The sequence below is a fragment of the Canis lupus genome, chromosome 18 (genome assembly GCF_011100685.1).
Source record: "Canis lupus familiaris isolate Mischka breed German Shepherd chromosome 18, alternate assembly UU_Cfam_GSD_1.0, whole genome shotgun sequence".
NCBI classification, from domain to species: domain Eukaryota; kingdom Metazoa; phylum Chordata; class Mammalia; order Carnivora; family Canidae; genus Canis; species Canis lupus.
The window spans coordinates 42,924,122-42,939,075 of record NC_049239.1 but is presented as its reverse complement, the minus strand read 5'-3'; the positions used below and the strand labels follow the sequence as shown (position 1 = coordinate 42,939,075).

Genomic DNA, 14,954 nt, shown 5'->3' with positions numbered 1-14,954 from the left:
AGTAGAAAGCTGTTCAACAAATAAGGAGTACATTCTAACAAGAAAAAAAACAAGGTTTTTGAAAGTATGATGATATGAAACAACATGGTTCCTGTAGGACACCGTAAGAAGTTAATTGTGGCTGGTGCTTAGTACATAAGAAAAAAACATCATCCCAGCCAGTCCGTAGAATCTTAGCAATTTGTATGGTATTTTTACATATGAGATTGGCAAAAGCATGGAAAAATCCAAAGGAAGGCAGCTGACAAGATCAGTTAGAAGCCAATACAATAGAACAGGAAGTGGCAGGGAGATAAAGAGCTATTTAAGATTGATTTGACTAGATTTGGGATTGATTGGGTGTAGGAGAGAAGAGTCAAGAATGAATGCCAGAATCTAAAATATTGCCAATTTCTTTCCTCCCTTTCTTTTTCCTTTCCCCTTTTTCCCCCAATGCTTTCACTTTTTATGTTTTGTTCTGAATTCACTGTGATTGTCTTCATAGTCTAGGTATATTCATTCATTCAACAAACATATATGTATTAGTTGCTAGTGATAAAGCAGTAAGTGGAACTAAAATCCTGCTTTCATGGAGTTTGTGGTCTGTAATCAGAGATTTGGGGGAAAAAAAATCCTTGCGTTTTTTTTTGAAAGGCAGAAGATCACACTCTCGGAATCAGAGATTTGCGGTCAGTCTCTATAATCATATGATAAAAATGATTTTTCCTAAAATAGCTAATGTTATGGTGGTTAAAATGATCTCAAGGGAAAATGCAGACAATTAAGGTTGAAATAAAGCTTCTGGTCTGATTTCTGTATATAACTGCCTCAAACTTCCACCTGATTTTCTGTTACTAATCCTCATCCTCACCACTAAAAACCATTCTGTGAGGATTATCAGTGTTTACTTCAAGAGTGAGTGACTGTCTTGTTTGAAATATTAAAGAACTTTTGTTACTTTTGTCATTTTTTAAACAAATAAACAAAAATCCTTCCATGTAATCTCTTCAGTCCTGTGGTTTTCCCTGGCCTGTCCTCTGTACCTGCTCCCACCAGAGCTCCATGGCTCTGTATGTGTTCCAGAAACCTGCCGTGGCCAATAAACAACTTCTTGAATCCTCAGTTCCTGGTGCCTATCTCTCGTTTTACTTATATCTTCTCAATTCTAAGTTTCTTTTTCCATTTTTACTTCCTTCTTCAAAACCTTTTCTCCAGGGAGAACGTTGACCTGTGATGTCACCTCCAGTCATTCACCTCACTACCTCCAGTAACTTTAATTTTTCCCTCTTTTTAATGTTCCTTTATTTTTTTCTATTTCAGTTATTTGGGACTATCACACATGTCACACAAGGATTCCCGGAATGCTTTTGTCACCACCTTGTTTCCCACCCAACCCTCTTCACCCTCCATGCATAATACCCTTAGGTTGCTAACCTCTCTTTATCCTTGTATCGCTCAGTTTAAAGGTCAGCTCCTTAAAGCATCTTTTTTGCCCCTCTCTTCCTTATCTGAATTAGATCCTTCATTATTCTTTTGAAAATCATCCCGTATTTTTTTTTCATATTTTATTTTATTTTTTTATTTTTTTTTAATTTATTTTTTATTGGTGTTCAATTTACTAACATACAGAATAACACCCAGTGCCCGTCACCCATTCACTCCCACCCCCCGCCCTCCTCCCCTTCTACCACCCCTAGTTCGTTTCCCAGAGTTAGCAGTCTTTACGTTCTGTCTCCCTTTCTGATATTTCCCACACATTTCTTCTCCCTTCCCTTATATTCCCTTTCACTATTATTTATATTCCCCAAATGAATGAGAACATATAATGTTTGTCTTTCTCCGACTGACTTACTTCACTCAGCATAATACCCTCCAGTTCCATCCACGTTGAAGCAAATGGTGGGTATTTGTCATTTCTAATAGCTGAGTAATATTCCATTGTATACATAAACCACATCTTCTTTATCCATTCATCTTTCGTTGGACACCGAGGCTCCTTCCACAGTTTGGCTATCGTGGCCATTGCTGCTATAAACATCGGGGTGCAGGTGTCCCGGCGTTTCATTGCATTTGTATCTTTGGGGTAAATCCCCAACAGTGCAATTGCTGGGTCGTAGGGCAGGTATATTTTTAACTGTTTGAGGAACCTCCACACAGTTTTCCAGAGTGGCTGCACCAGTTCACATTCCCACCAACAGTGTAAGAGGGTTCCCTTTTCTCCGCATCCTCTCCAACATTTGTTGTTTCCTGCCTTGTTAATTTTCCCCATTCTCACTGGTGTGAGGTGGTATCTCATTGTAGTTTTGATTTGTATTTCCCTGATGGCAAGTGATGCAGAACATTTTCTCATATGCATGTTGGCCATGTCTATGTCTTCCTCTGTGAGATTTCTGTTCATGTCTTTTGCCCATTTCATGATTGGATTGTTTGTTTCTTTGGTGTTGAGTTTAATAAGTTCTTTATAGATCTTGGAAACTAGCCCTTTATCTGATATGTCATTTGCAAATATCTTCTCCCATTCTGTAGGTTGTCTTTGAGTTTTGTTGACTGTATCCTTTGCTGTGCAAAAGCTTCTTATCTTGATGAAGTCCCAATAGTTCATTTTTGCTTTTGTTTCTTTTGCCTTCGTGGATGTATCTTGCAAGAAGTTACTATGGCCGAGTTCAAAAAGGGTGTTGCCTGTGTTCTTCTCTAGGATTTTGATGGAATCTTGTCTCACATTTAGATCTTTCATCCATTTTGAGTTTATCTTTGTGTATGGTGAAAGAGAGTGGTCTAGTTTCATTCTTCTGCATGTGGATGTCCAATTTTCCCAGCACCATTTATTGAAGAGACTGTCTTTCTTCCAATGGATAGTCTTTCCTCCTTTATCGAATATTAGTTGCCCATAAAGTTCAGGGTCCACTTCTGGATTCTCTATTCTGTTCCACTGATCTATGTGTCTGTTTTTGTGCCAGTACCACACTGTCTTGATGACCACAGCTTTGTAGTACAACCTGAAATCTGGCATTGTGATGCCCCCAGATATGGTTTTCTTTTTTAAAATTCCCCTGGCTATTCGGGGTCTTTTCTGATTCCACACAAATCTTAAAATAATTTGTTCTAACTCTCTGAAGAAAGTCCATGGTATTTTGATAGGGATTGCATTAAACGTGTATATTGCCCTGGGTAACATTGACATTTTCACAATATTAATTCTGCCAATCCATGAGCATGGAATATTTTTCCATCTCTTTGTGTCTTCCTCAATTTCTTTCAGAAGTGTTCTATAGTTTTGAGGGTATAGATCCTTTACATCTTTGGTTAGGTTTATTCCTAGGTATCTTATGCTTTTGGGTGCAATTGTAAATGGGATTGACTCCTTAATTTCTCTTTCTTCAGTCTCATTGTTAGTGTATAGAAATGCCACTGACTTCTGGGCATTGATTTTGTATCCTGCCACGCTACCAAATTGCTGTATGAGTTCTAGCAATCTTGGGGTGGAGACTTTTGGGTTTTCTATGTAGAGTATCATGTCATCGGCGAAGAAATCATCCCGTATTTTTTAGTCATACCGTTTGTTACAGTTTCTAAGTGTTTTTTGGATGACTCTTTACTTAATGTCCATCTCCCTTATTAAACTGTAAGCTTGATGAGAGCAAGAACCTTGTTTGTTTTGCCAATAACTATATTCTTAGCACCTAACATATATAAACAGTTTCTTTTTTGTTATTTAATATGAAGGCTCACCACTTCCCAGTCACTATTCAATAATCTGTGAATAATAAATAAATTATATTATCTTCTCTTATATTAGAGGGTAAGGGTGGTTTTTTTTTTAATTTTTATTTATTTATGATAGTCACAGAGAGAGAGAGAGAGAGAGAGAGGCAGAGACATAGGCAGAGGGAGAGGCAGGCTCCATGTACCGGGAGCCCGACGTGGGATTCGATCCCGGGTCTCCAGGATCGTGCCCTGGGCCAAAGGCAGGCGCTAAACCCAGGGATCCCATAAGGTTGGTTTTGAAAAGAGCTTTATACTCTTTTCAGTTTTGTGTAGGAGCCTTGATTTAAAATGGTAACAATTACTCCTTATTTTTTTTTAAATTTATTTATTCATGAGAAACACAGAGAGAGAGGCAGAGGCATAGGCAGAGGGAGAAGCAGGCTCCCTGTATGGAGCCTGATATGGAACTTGATCCCAGGACCCCGGGATTGTGCCCTGAGCCAAAGGCAGATGCTCAACCACTGAGCCACTCAGGCATCCCAATAGCTAGCTACTCCTTATTGATCACCTACTATAGGCAAGGCACTAAACTTCACATTCAAAGTGCCCCACTAAAAACTGACCCCTTCAAACTATACAATAACAGTTGACACCTGATTAAAATAATATTTAGTACCCTCTGGTGCTTCCAAATAAAGATTAAAAGATTTAGATCTTGATTTGTATGCAAACTTTATTTTTATTTTTCATTTTTGAGAGAGAGAGAGAATGTGAGGGAGGAGGGGAAGACAAAGAGGGAGACAGAATCTTAAGCAGGTTCTACATCCAGTACTGAGCCAAAGTCAAGAGTTAGATACTTAACCAACTGAACCACCCATGCATCCCAGGATCTGCATGCAAACTTTAAACATTGGTGAGGATCTGGGGATCCCTGGGTGGCTCAGCGGTTTGGCACCTGCCTTCGGCCCAGGTCGTGATCCTGTGGTCCCAGGATCGAACCCCGCATCAGGCTCCCTGCATGGATCCTGCTTCTCCCTCTGCCTGTCTCTCTCTCTCTCTCTCTCTCTCTCTCTCTCTCTGTGTGTCTCATGAATAAATAAATAAAATCTTTTAAAAAAATAAAAAAATAAACATTAGTGAGGATCTAACTAGTACTACCTCCTTTTCTTTTGTATTCCGAATTGTGCCTTTATGCTCTGAAAGAAATCACAAACTAGCAGTCAGCTGACTACACGTGCCTTGGCCTGCAGTTATGTTTTCTTTGGCTAGCAATGTTAAAAATAATTTTGGGGGGCTCCTGGGTGGCTCCGTTGGTTAACTGTACAACTCTTGATCTCAGCTCACATCTTCATCTCAGGATAGTGAGTTCAAGCTCTGCATTGGGTTCTGCACTGGGTGTGGAGTCTACTTAGAAATAATTAGATGCCAACATTTAACATAAAAATCTCAATTCAGGGCAACCCGGGTGCTTCAGTGGTTTAGTGCTGACTTTGGCCCAGGGCATGATCCTGGAGACCCAGGATCAAGTCTCGCATCGGGCTCCCTGCATGGAGCCTGCTTCTCCCTCTGCCTGTCTCTGCCTCTCTCTTTCTCTCTCTCTCTGTCTCTCATGAATAAATAAATAAATAAAATCTTTATTAAAAAATCTCAATTCAATTTCACTTAAAGAATAGAAAATTATCCCAATACCATGTCCACATTCCAATAGAAAGGCAATTTGCCAGGCTGAAGGTACAGCTGCTCCCTTTAGACAGGGCATGTGGTAGCCTCAGATTTACCACCATCCCCAGCTGCCTTGCTTCATCTGCTTACATTTCCTGCCTGGCCTCTGTAGGCATTTGAGTTTGCTACCATTGCTAGAACTTCTTGGTTCATTTATAATCATTTGAAAGGTAGAGTTACACTATTAATTCAGAATGAGGAGTCAGGAACTTATTCCTCTACTAGATTCTCTTTCTCTTTTCTCTTTGTTATCTTGATGTCTCAAAAAATTTTGGAATTGAAAGGGACTTTAGAAGTCATCTTGTCTTGAAACTCTGACTAAGGGTTTTAAAATATACTTATCCCTTGATTGTGGTAAAATATACATAACATAAAATTTACCATTCTAACCACTTTTTAAATGCAGAAATCTTTTTTTTTTGTGATAAACTACAAATAACATAAAATTTAACATTTTTGCCTATTTTTAAAGATTTTATTTATTTGAGAGAGAGAGCATGACCAGGGGATTGGGAGAGACAGAGGGAGAACCCAACACTGGCTCCATACCAGGAACCTGAGATCATGACCTGGGCCGAAGGCAGACACTTAACTGACTGAATGAACCATCCAAGCACCGCCATTTTAATCATGTTTAAATGCACAGTTCAGTGGCATTAACTACATTCACACTGTTGTGCAACTATTGCAGCCAACTTTTTTTTTTCTTTTTTCATCTTCCCAAACTGAAACATTTTTACCCATTAAAAAATTACTCTCCATTTCCCCTTCCTCTAGCCCCAAATAATCAGTATTTTATTTTCTGTCTCAATGTCTTTGACTATTCTAAGTATCCCATATAGGTGGAGTTATACAATATTTGTCCCTTTGTATCTGGCTTATTTCACTAAGCGTGATGTTTTCACAGTTCATCCATGTAGCATGTGTCAGAATTTTTCTTTTCTATCCATTGTATGTATAGATCATATTTTGTTTATCCGTTCATCTGTCAACAGACATTTGGGTTGCTTCTACCTTTTGGTTATTGTGAATAACACTGCTATGAACATGGGTGTATGAGTATCTGTATAAGTCCCTGTCTTTGATTCTTGGCCATATACTTAGGAGTAGAATTGCTAGATCATATGATCATAATTATATGTTTAACTTTTTTAGGGAATTGCCATACTGTTTTTCACAGTGGCTTCACCATTTTACATTTTTACAAGAAATTGACAAGGGTTCCAATTTCTCCAGATCCTCAACAACACTTGCTATCACTTGCTATTTCCTGTAATTTTGATAAAAGGCATCCAAATGGGTATAAAGTAGTATCTCATTGTTTTGTTTTGCATGTCCCCAATGAGTAATGAGGTTGAACATCTTTTCATATTGGCTATTGGGTTTTTGGTGTTTTTTTTTTCTTACAAGTTATGTTTTAAAAAATTTCTTTTAATTCCGGTGTAGTTAACATAGAGTGTAATTTTAGTTTCAGGTATACAATATAGTGATTCATGGGACGCCTGGGTGGCTCAGTCAGGCATCTGCCTTTGGCTCAGGTCATGATCCTGGGGTCGTGGGATAGAGTCCCCACATCAGGCTCTCTGCTCAGCAGAGTCTGCTGCTCTCTCTGCCTGCTGCTCCCCTTGCTTGTGCGCTCTCTCTCTCTCTCTCTCTAATAAGTAAATAAAATCTTAAAAAAATATATAGTGATTCAGCAGTTCCATATATTACTCAGCTCTCATCAAGATAAGTATACTCTTAATCTGGTTCACTTATTTCCTCCAGTTAAGAGTCTGTGTCCTGATTTGTCTCTCTTTTTTCCTCCTTTGCTCCTTTGTTTTGTTTCTTAAATTATACATGTAAGTGAAATATAGTATTTGTCTTTAACTTATTGCCTTTAGCATAATTCTTTCTAGTTTGAAAATGGCAAGATTTCATTTTTTATGGCTGAATAATATTCTATTTTGTGTATGTGTATGTGTGTGTACATATATAGGTATATACATCATTTTTGTTCACTCATCTTTGGATGGACATTTAGGTTGCTTCCATAATTTGGCTATTGTAAATAATTCTGCAATAAACATAGGAATATATATATATATATATATATATATATATATATATATATATCCCTTTGAATTAGTGTTTTTGTATTCTTGGGGTAAATGCCCAGTAGTGTGATAACTGGATTGTAGGGCAGTTCTATTTTTAATTTTTTGAGGATCATCCATATTGTCTTCCACAGTGGATACAACAATTTGCATTCCCAACAACAGTGTGCAAGGGTTCCTTTTAATCCATATCTTCATCAACTTGTTTCTTGAGTTTTCGATTTTAGCCATTCTGACAGGTGTGAGGTGTAAGGTGATATCTCATTGTGATTTTTATTTGCATTTCCCTGATGATGAATGATGTTAAACATCTTTTCACATATCTGTTGGCTATCTCTATGTCTTCTTTGGACAAATGTGTAAGTCTTTGCCATTGAATAACATTGTTTTTTTGTTGTTGAGCTGTGGGAGTTCTTTATATATTCTGGATATGAATCCCTTATCAGATAAATGATTTGAAAATATTTTCTCATTCTGCAGATTGTCTTCTTGCCCTCTTAATGGCATCCTTTGATGCACAAGGTCTTAATTTTGATGAAGCCCAATTTATCTACTTTTTCTTTTGTTCTCAACACTTTTGGTGTTATATTTATGAAATCATTGTCAAATCCAGTGTCATGAAGATGTTGGGTTGTTTCCTTCTAAGAGTTTTATAGTTTTAGCTCTTAAGGTCTTTGATGCATTTTGAATTAATTTTTATATAAAGACAAATTATAGGTCAACTTCCTAGTTTCCCCAGCACCACTTGCTGGAAAGACTTGTTGAGTAGTCCTTTCCCCAGTGAATGATACCTTTGTGGAGAGTCAATTGACCATACCATGTGAAGGCTTTTTTAGGGCTCTCTATTCTATTCCAGTGGTTTATATGTCTATCTTTATGCCATACCATACTGTTTTAAGTACTGTAGCTTTATACTAAGTTTCAAAGGTAGGAAGTTTGAGTTTTTGACTTAATTCTTTTTCAAGAGTGTTCTGACTACTCAGGGCCCCTTGCGACTCCATATAAATTCAAGGATCACCTATTCCATTTCTGGTAAAAAGTCTGTTGGGATTTTGTTAGGGATTGTGTTGAATTTGTAGATTTCTTTGGATACTATTGACATCTTTTTTTTTTTTTTTTAGTTTTTTTTTTAAGATTTTATTTATTTATTCATGATAGACATAGAGAGAGAGAGAGAGAGAGAGAGAGAGAGGCAGAGACACAGGCAGAGGGAGAAGCAGGCTCCATGCAGGAACCTGATGTGGGACTGGATCCCGGGTCTCCAGGATCACGCCCTGGGCCAAAGGCCAGCACCAAACCGCTGAACCACCCAGGGATCCCTACTATTGACATCTTAACAATGTTAATTTTTCTATTAAATAACAAAAACTCAACCAAGTGAATTTTATTTTTTATTTTTTATTTATTTATTTATTTTAACCAAGTGAATTTTAAAGATCTAATTGGCTCTATTAATAGATTCATAGAAGTGCTGGGTGGCTCAATTGGTTGAGCATCCATCTCTTGGTTTTGGTTCAGTTCTTGATCTTAGGGTCATGGGATTGAGCCCTGAGTCAGGCTCCATGCTCAGTGTAGGGTCTGCTTTTCCCTCTCCCTCCCCCTTTACCCTGCCTCCCTCATTTGCATGTACTTTCTTGAAAATAAATAAATAAAATTTAAGAATAGATTCATGAATGAGGCAGCATCCCATCTAGCAAGTAGAGGAGAGTTTCATCAAACGACTGAAAAAGAAAAGTTTTTAAAGCTAAAGAGGGAGCAGAAAAAAAAGAAATTATAAGTGAAGATTCCACTGTTTAGGCAAGGGTCACCCTCCTAAGGGGAATAGAAGATGCCTATCAGTAAATTTTCTCATACTGGCCAGATAATTTTCATATTGACTGGTTATAAGTTACATTCCTGGGGGGGGGGTGTTGAAACTGCAGTTAGGTTAGGTATTCCAGTTTTGGTTTACTGACGTAGGACCTTAACCTAAGTGACACCATTTTATTTTAAGGCTTCTTTAATTTCATTCAGCAGTGTTTTATAGTTTTCAATATGCAAGTCTTTCATCTTCCTGGTTAGATTTATTCCTAAGTATTTTAGTCTTTTCACACGGTTGTAAGTGGAACTGTTATTCCTGGTTTCCTTCTCAGACTTTTCATTGCTACTTTATGGAAATGTAGTTGGTTTTTGTATGTTGATTTTTTATCCTCCATCTTTGCAAAATTCATTTATTAGTTGTAATAATGTGTATGTTTTTGGGTGACAGAGATTTTTAAGGTTTGCTACACAGAAGATGATGTCATCTTCAAATAAAGACAGTTTTACCATTTCCTTTCTAGTTTGGATGTCTTTTATTTCTTTTTCATACCTTATTGCTCTGGTTAGAACTTTCTGTTCTGTGTTGAGTGGAAGTGGCAAAAACAGGCATCCTTGTCTTGTTCCTGATGTTGGGGGAAAGCTTTCCAAAATTTAGTTTTGATATAAAAGCTTGTCAAGAAAATTGTGATTCACACAGATAATTAGCTGCAGATACTTAGAGCTTTGTTTTTTAGCATCTTGACATCTAATCAGGTTTTGGTTTTTTTGTTTGTTTGTATTTTGGTTAAACTGAATTAGTTTAGTTATATGTCTAAATATTCAAAAAAGGAGCGATAGTAAATTATTTTTGTTAAAGCTGAGCAAATAATGTGTCTGACAATTGCTCACATTCCTAATTGATGAATAATCACTTTGGAGAAATCAATTAACAATTGTCAAAAAAATAAAAAATAAAAAACAATTGTCCCAGCGAGGGACACCTGTGTGGCTCAGTGGTTGAGCATCTGCCTTTGGCTCAGGTCGTGATTCTGGGGTCCTGGGATCAAGTCCCACATCGGGCTCCCTGCAGAGAGCCTGCTTCTTCCTCTGCCTGTGTCTCTGCTTCTCTCTATGTCTCCATGAATAAATGAATAAAATATTTTTTAAAAATTGTCCCAGCTAGTTTAAAACCTTTTTATGTGGGGAAAAATAAATATGTCTTAAAACATTATATATGAGTTGATTAGTGATGTTATTTCTTAAAAGGAGATATCTCAGAAGCTTCTATGGATTGAATTGTATGCCCCAAAATTCGTATGTTGAAGCCCTAACCCAGGGTGACTACATTTGGACGTAGGGCCTATAAGGATATAATTTAGGTTATATGAGGTCATTAAGGTAGGGCCCTGATCTGAAAGGATTAGTGTCCTTATAAGAAGAGACATCAGAGAGCCTGTGTCCTCTCTTTGCCGTGTAGGGACACTGCCCCTGCTAGCTCCTTTATCTTGGACTTCTAGTCTTCAGAACTGGGAGAAAATACCTTTCTGTTGTTTAAACAATCCAGTCTGCAGTAATGTTATGGCAGCTCAAGCAGATTAATATCAAGGACATCTTTTTACTCACAGTTTCAGCACAGAAAAATTAATTTTGTTTTGCATGCTGAGTCCAAATTCTGTTTTGATTTATCACTAACATTTTATTTGAGGCTATAAGTATGGCAATGTTGTAAGTCATTGAACTATTTGATTTATCTAACATATTGGCAAGATTTCCAAGTTCATAAACCTGTATTTAATAAATTTATTTAAGGTAGAAGTAATAGCAATTGATTTTATTTGACTATTGTTCTGACAGTTCCCTTATGTCGGTTAGAAAACTTTAGTATGAAAGAATAAATTCTGGTATCATTACTGACATCTCTGCAAATAACTCTGAAAAGTCTACAATCTAAAAGTCTTATCCTAATAAAATTGACAGTCCATATTAATTTGTATAATATTTATCCTATAGTGTTTTGAAAAAATGCTTGCCTGATTTTAACTGCTAGTGCTTATCTAACACAACATCTGAGGACATTTTAGTGCCTTGCCTTTGTATGATCCACTACTCCATAAATTTTTTCTACCATTACTTTTCTAGTCCCAGTTCAAACATGACTACATTTTTACCATTTTAGTATCTTAACACTTGAAGACTTTTATTTTGTAATTATCAAACATTTTATAAAATAATCTACTTTGTTTGGTTCCATAACCACATCGTATAGAAGCAAGTAAGAGGAGGACTTGTTAACATCTGTACTCTCACCCAGAAGAATTTAAAGATTTTATGTAACCTCAGCCTTTATGTCAATATAGTCTTGAATTAAAAAGAAATGAAAACAAGCAGGGCAGATAAAAAGGTTTCTAATCAGTGGCATATTTACAGGTTTAAATATATATATATTGTGGAGCAGGAAAAGCTCCACAGTGAGTTAACCTGAAAGCATAGGTTGGTTGTATCTATATAATAAAATTTACTATGTGAAAGATTTAGTGTGCATTTATTTTGTGTTTTTCATAGGTTTTAAATAAAGATATAGTTTTAGTAATAAAAATATTAAAATTAAACATTTGTAGAACCTTATAAATGCCTCTGAAGAATTCTAGTCTTCTGGTTTGAAAACTATTGAAGTACTTCCAACACTTCCCCCATCATATTGATAAAAAATAAGCCCCTTAAATTGGGGTCAAATGTCTCCAACCCAACTGATAAATTCAGGCATTCTCTCAGTCACATACTCTGCCATTAGCATCAAGTGCTCTTGCTCTGATGCTAAATGAATACATATGACGTTTCAGTTTCTGAGACAATGAGTGATTTCCTGAAAGCCTAAAATGTGATCAGAAGAGTTAAGGCATAAGAATGTATTACATTTGTCTGTGATCTTTCATTGCTTTACAGATGGAAGAAAGGCAACTACAAATTTAAATTCCATTTTACCTGTCTTCAAGAGAAAAAAATATAGTTATTGCATCTTTTATTTAAAATTTAAAAATCATGATTCTTATTGTTGGGGAAGTATAGTACTTGCTTTACTATGTATTTCATGCTTTGAAGGACAATAACTGGAATTTGGAAGTTCTTTGAAAATATAGCCAAGGATTTTTTTTAAAAGTTAAGCTGAAGTGAGACTATACTATGAGATGTTATTAAACCCATTCTCTAAAGTAGATGTACCAGAAAACAGAATGGTGTTCCTTAGGCTTCTGAAATCTCTTGATTTCATGGTTCTGTTAGAAACAAAAGTAAATGACTAATTTAAACTTACACACTATGAATCAAAATGAAACCACCTTAGGTTAAAGATGTCAATTTAATAAACCGTACTCAAATTTGGTTGTTTTGGTGGATTTTAAGCTGGCAGTATATAAAAGCAAGTATAAGTAGTGTTGAAAATTTAATCTTTTCCAGTTTTATGTTGCTTGGCATAACCTGCTCGTCATTCACACTGCTGCCACCTGACCCTAAATTAGAACCCTAATTAATTCGAGAGGTTGTCCTAATTAACCCAACACTGGAGAGGTTGTCAAAAAGACAGATTCCTTGATCCCATGTCCAACCTGCTAAATCAGTCAGCAAGAGAGGGATCTGGGACTTTTTCTTTCTTTTCTTTTCTTTTCTTTTCTTTTCTTTTCTTTTCTTTTCTTTTCTTTTCTTTTCTTTTCTTTTCTTTTCTTTTCTTTTCTCTTTTCTTTTCTCTTTTCTTTTCTTTTCTTTTTTCTTTTCTTTTCTTCTTTTCTTTTCTTTTCTTTTCTTTTCTTTTCTTTTCTTTTCTTTTCTTCTCTTTCCAAGCATTTCAGGTGATTCTTATTATCTCTTAAGTGTGGGAAATACTGAATAACTTTTGAAGTTTTTTTTCTCTGCTCCAGTCCTTGCTCTACAGCAGTGGTTTTCAATCCTAGTTGCATATCAAATTCACTTAGGGAACTTTAAAAAAAGTAGTGATGCCGAGGCCCCATCTCAGACTGATTTAATTGGAATCTTTTGGATTGGGCCCTATGCTATTTTTTTTAATGTTTTAAGTTAAAAAAAAAAAGTTTTGCAATGTAACATATGTAGAGAAAGCAAAATGATAAATGTACAGCTCATTAGATTTCTATAAAATAAACATATTATATTCATCCAAATAAAGATAAAGAATATTACCAGTACGGCAGACGATTGCTTCTAGTCATTAATCCCCTCTAACATATCATTATCACCATAATGTTTTGTGCCTGGTTTTGAACTTTATGTAGCTAGAATCATAGAGCATGTAGTCTTCTGTATCTGGCTTCTTTTGCTCAATTTTATATTTCTCATTTGTTGTTGGGCTTAGCTACAATTCTTTCTCATTGTTATACAGAATTCCATTTTGTATATAAACCACAGTTCATCCATCCTACAGTAAGTAGCATTTGGGTTGTTTTCAGTTTGGGGCTGGTACAATGTGCTGTAACCCTACTTTTATACATCTCTTGGTATATAGATTTCTGTTAGGTATGTACTTAGGAGTGAGATTGCTGGGAATGTGTATGTTCAGCTTTAGCGTATATTCCCAGATTTTCCAAAGTGATTTTATCATTCTCCACACTTAAGAGCAGTTTCTGAGAGTTCCTGTGGCTCTGGAACTTTTTGTGGGGCCCATGCATTTTAAAAGCTTTGCAGGTGATCCTGATAACCATTAAAGCTTGAGAATTACTTACTGCAAAACCTTTTATAAATATAATTCTCTAAAGCACAGCTCTGGGCTTGTTCATCCCTGCTTAGAATGTCCATAGTTCTGTATTGCCTCCTAAGGAAATATGAATCCCATTACCTTACATTGTAGGCCACTCATGTTCTAACCTCAGCCTTTCCAACTGCAACTCTCCTACTCATAACCTAGCCTCTAACAACACAAAAACACTTGCTTTCCCCCCAAACACTCCTATGCTTTTCCCCTTGCACACTTTTGTTTTGCTTTTCTGCGTAGAATTTTCTTGCATGTCTGTCACATTTCTGCCCATTCTCAGGTAGACCCAGCTCAAGTAACATGTCTAAAAGTCCTTGTGATTATCACATCCCTCTCTTCCTTGCCTTCCCTTACCTCCATTCAAAAGTGAGCTCTCTAATGGCACTTCTTCTATCACATCTTATATATAGTTATTGGCAAATATAGAATCTCTTTCCTAAGATATCACCTGGATTTGTAGTGTCAAGCTTCACATAAAACCCTAAAGAGAAAACCTTTTTAGAGTTAAGTGGCCTTGGGTTCAGGTGAACTTTTTATTAGGTGTGACCTTGGTCGAGTTACTTTTTCCAGGCCTTAGTTTTCTCATCTATAAAATGGAGAGTATACCACTTCAAAGTTGTGACAACTCAGTGAGATAACAGATTAAGGCAGTTAGTAATCTTGGCACATAATAACTGCTCCATCAATGCCAGCTGCTTGTGTCATTGTGATAAGTATCATCGTTAACTCCCTTGATGGCAGAGACCACATATTTTCTCTCTGAATCCTCATTCACTGCCTTTGCTTGGTTTTGGTGCTCTAAATGCTGGGTGAATAAATTCATGAATGCCTGCTGGATGACTGGATGTGCCATGCTCATTTACAGTGCATTTCCAATAAGATCACGTCTTGGAAGGAACAGTTCAAATTTCAATTTA

General features: G+C 36.5%; 1 non-coding gene across 1 annotated transcript in view; it reads left to right on the top strand.

Annotated features, from left to right (window-relative positions):
• The window catches only part of C18H11orf49, a 195,808-nt gene that overhangs the window by 92,372 nt on the left and 88,482 nt on the right, over nucleotides 1–14,954 (top strand). The window lies entirely within an intron of this gene.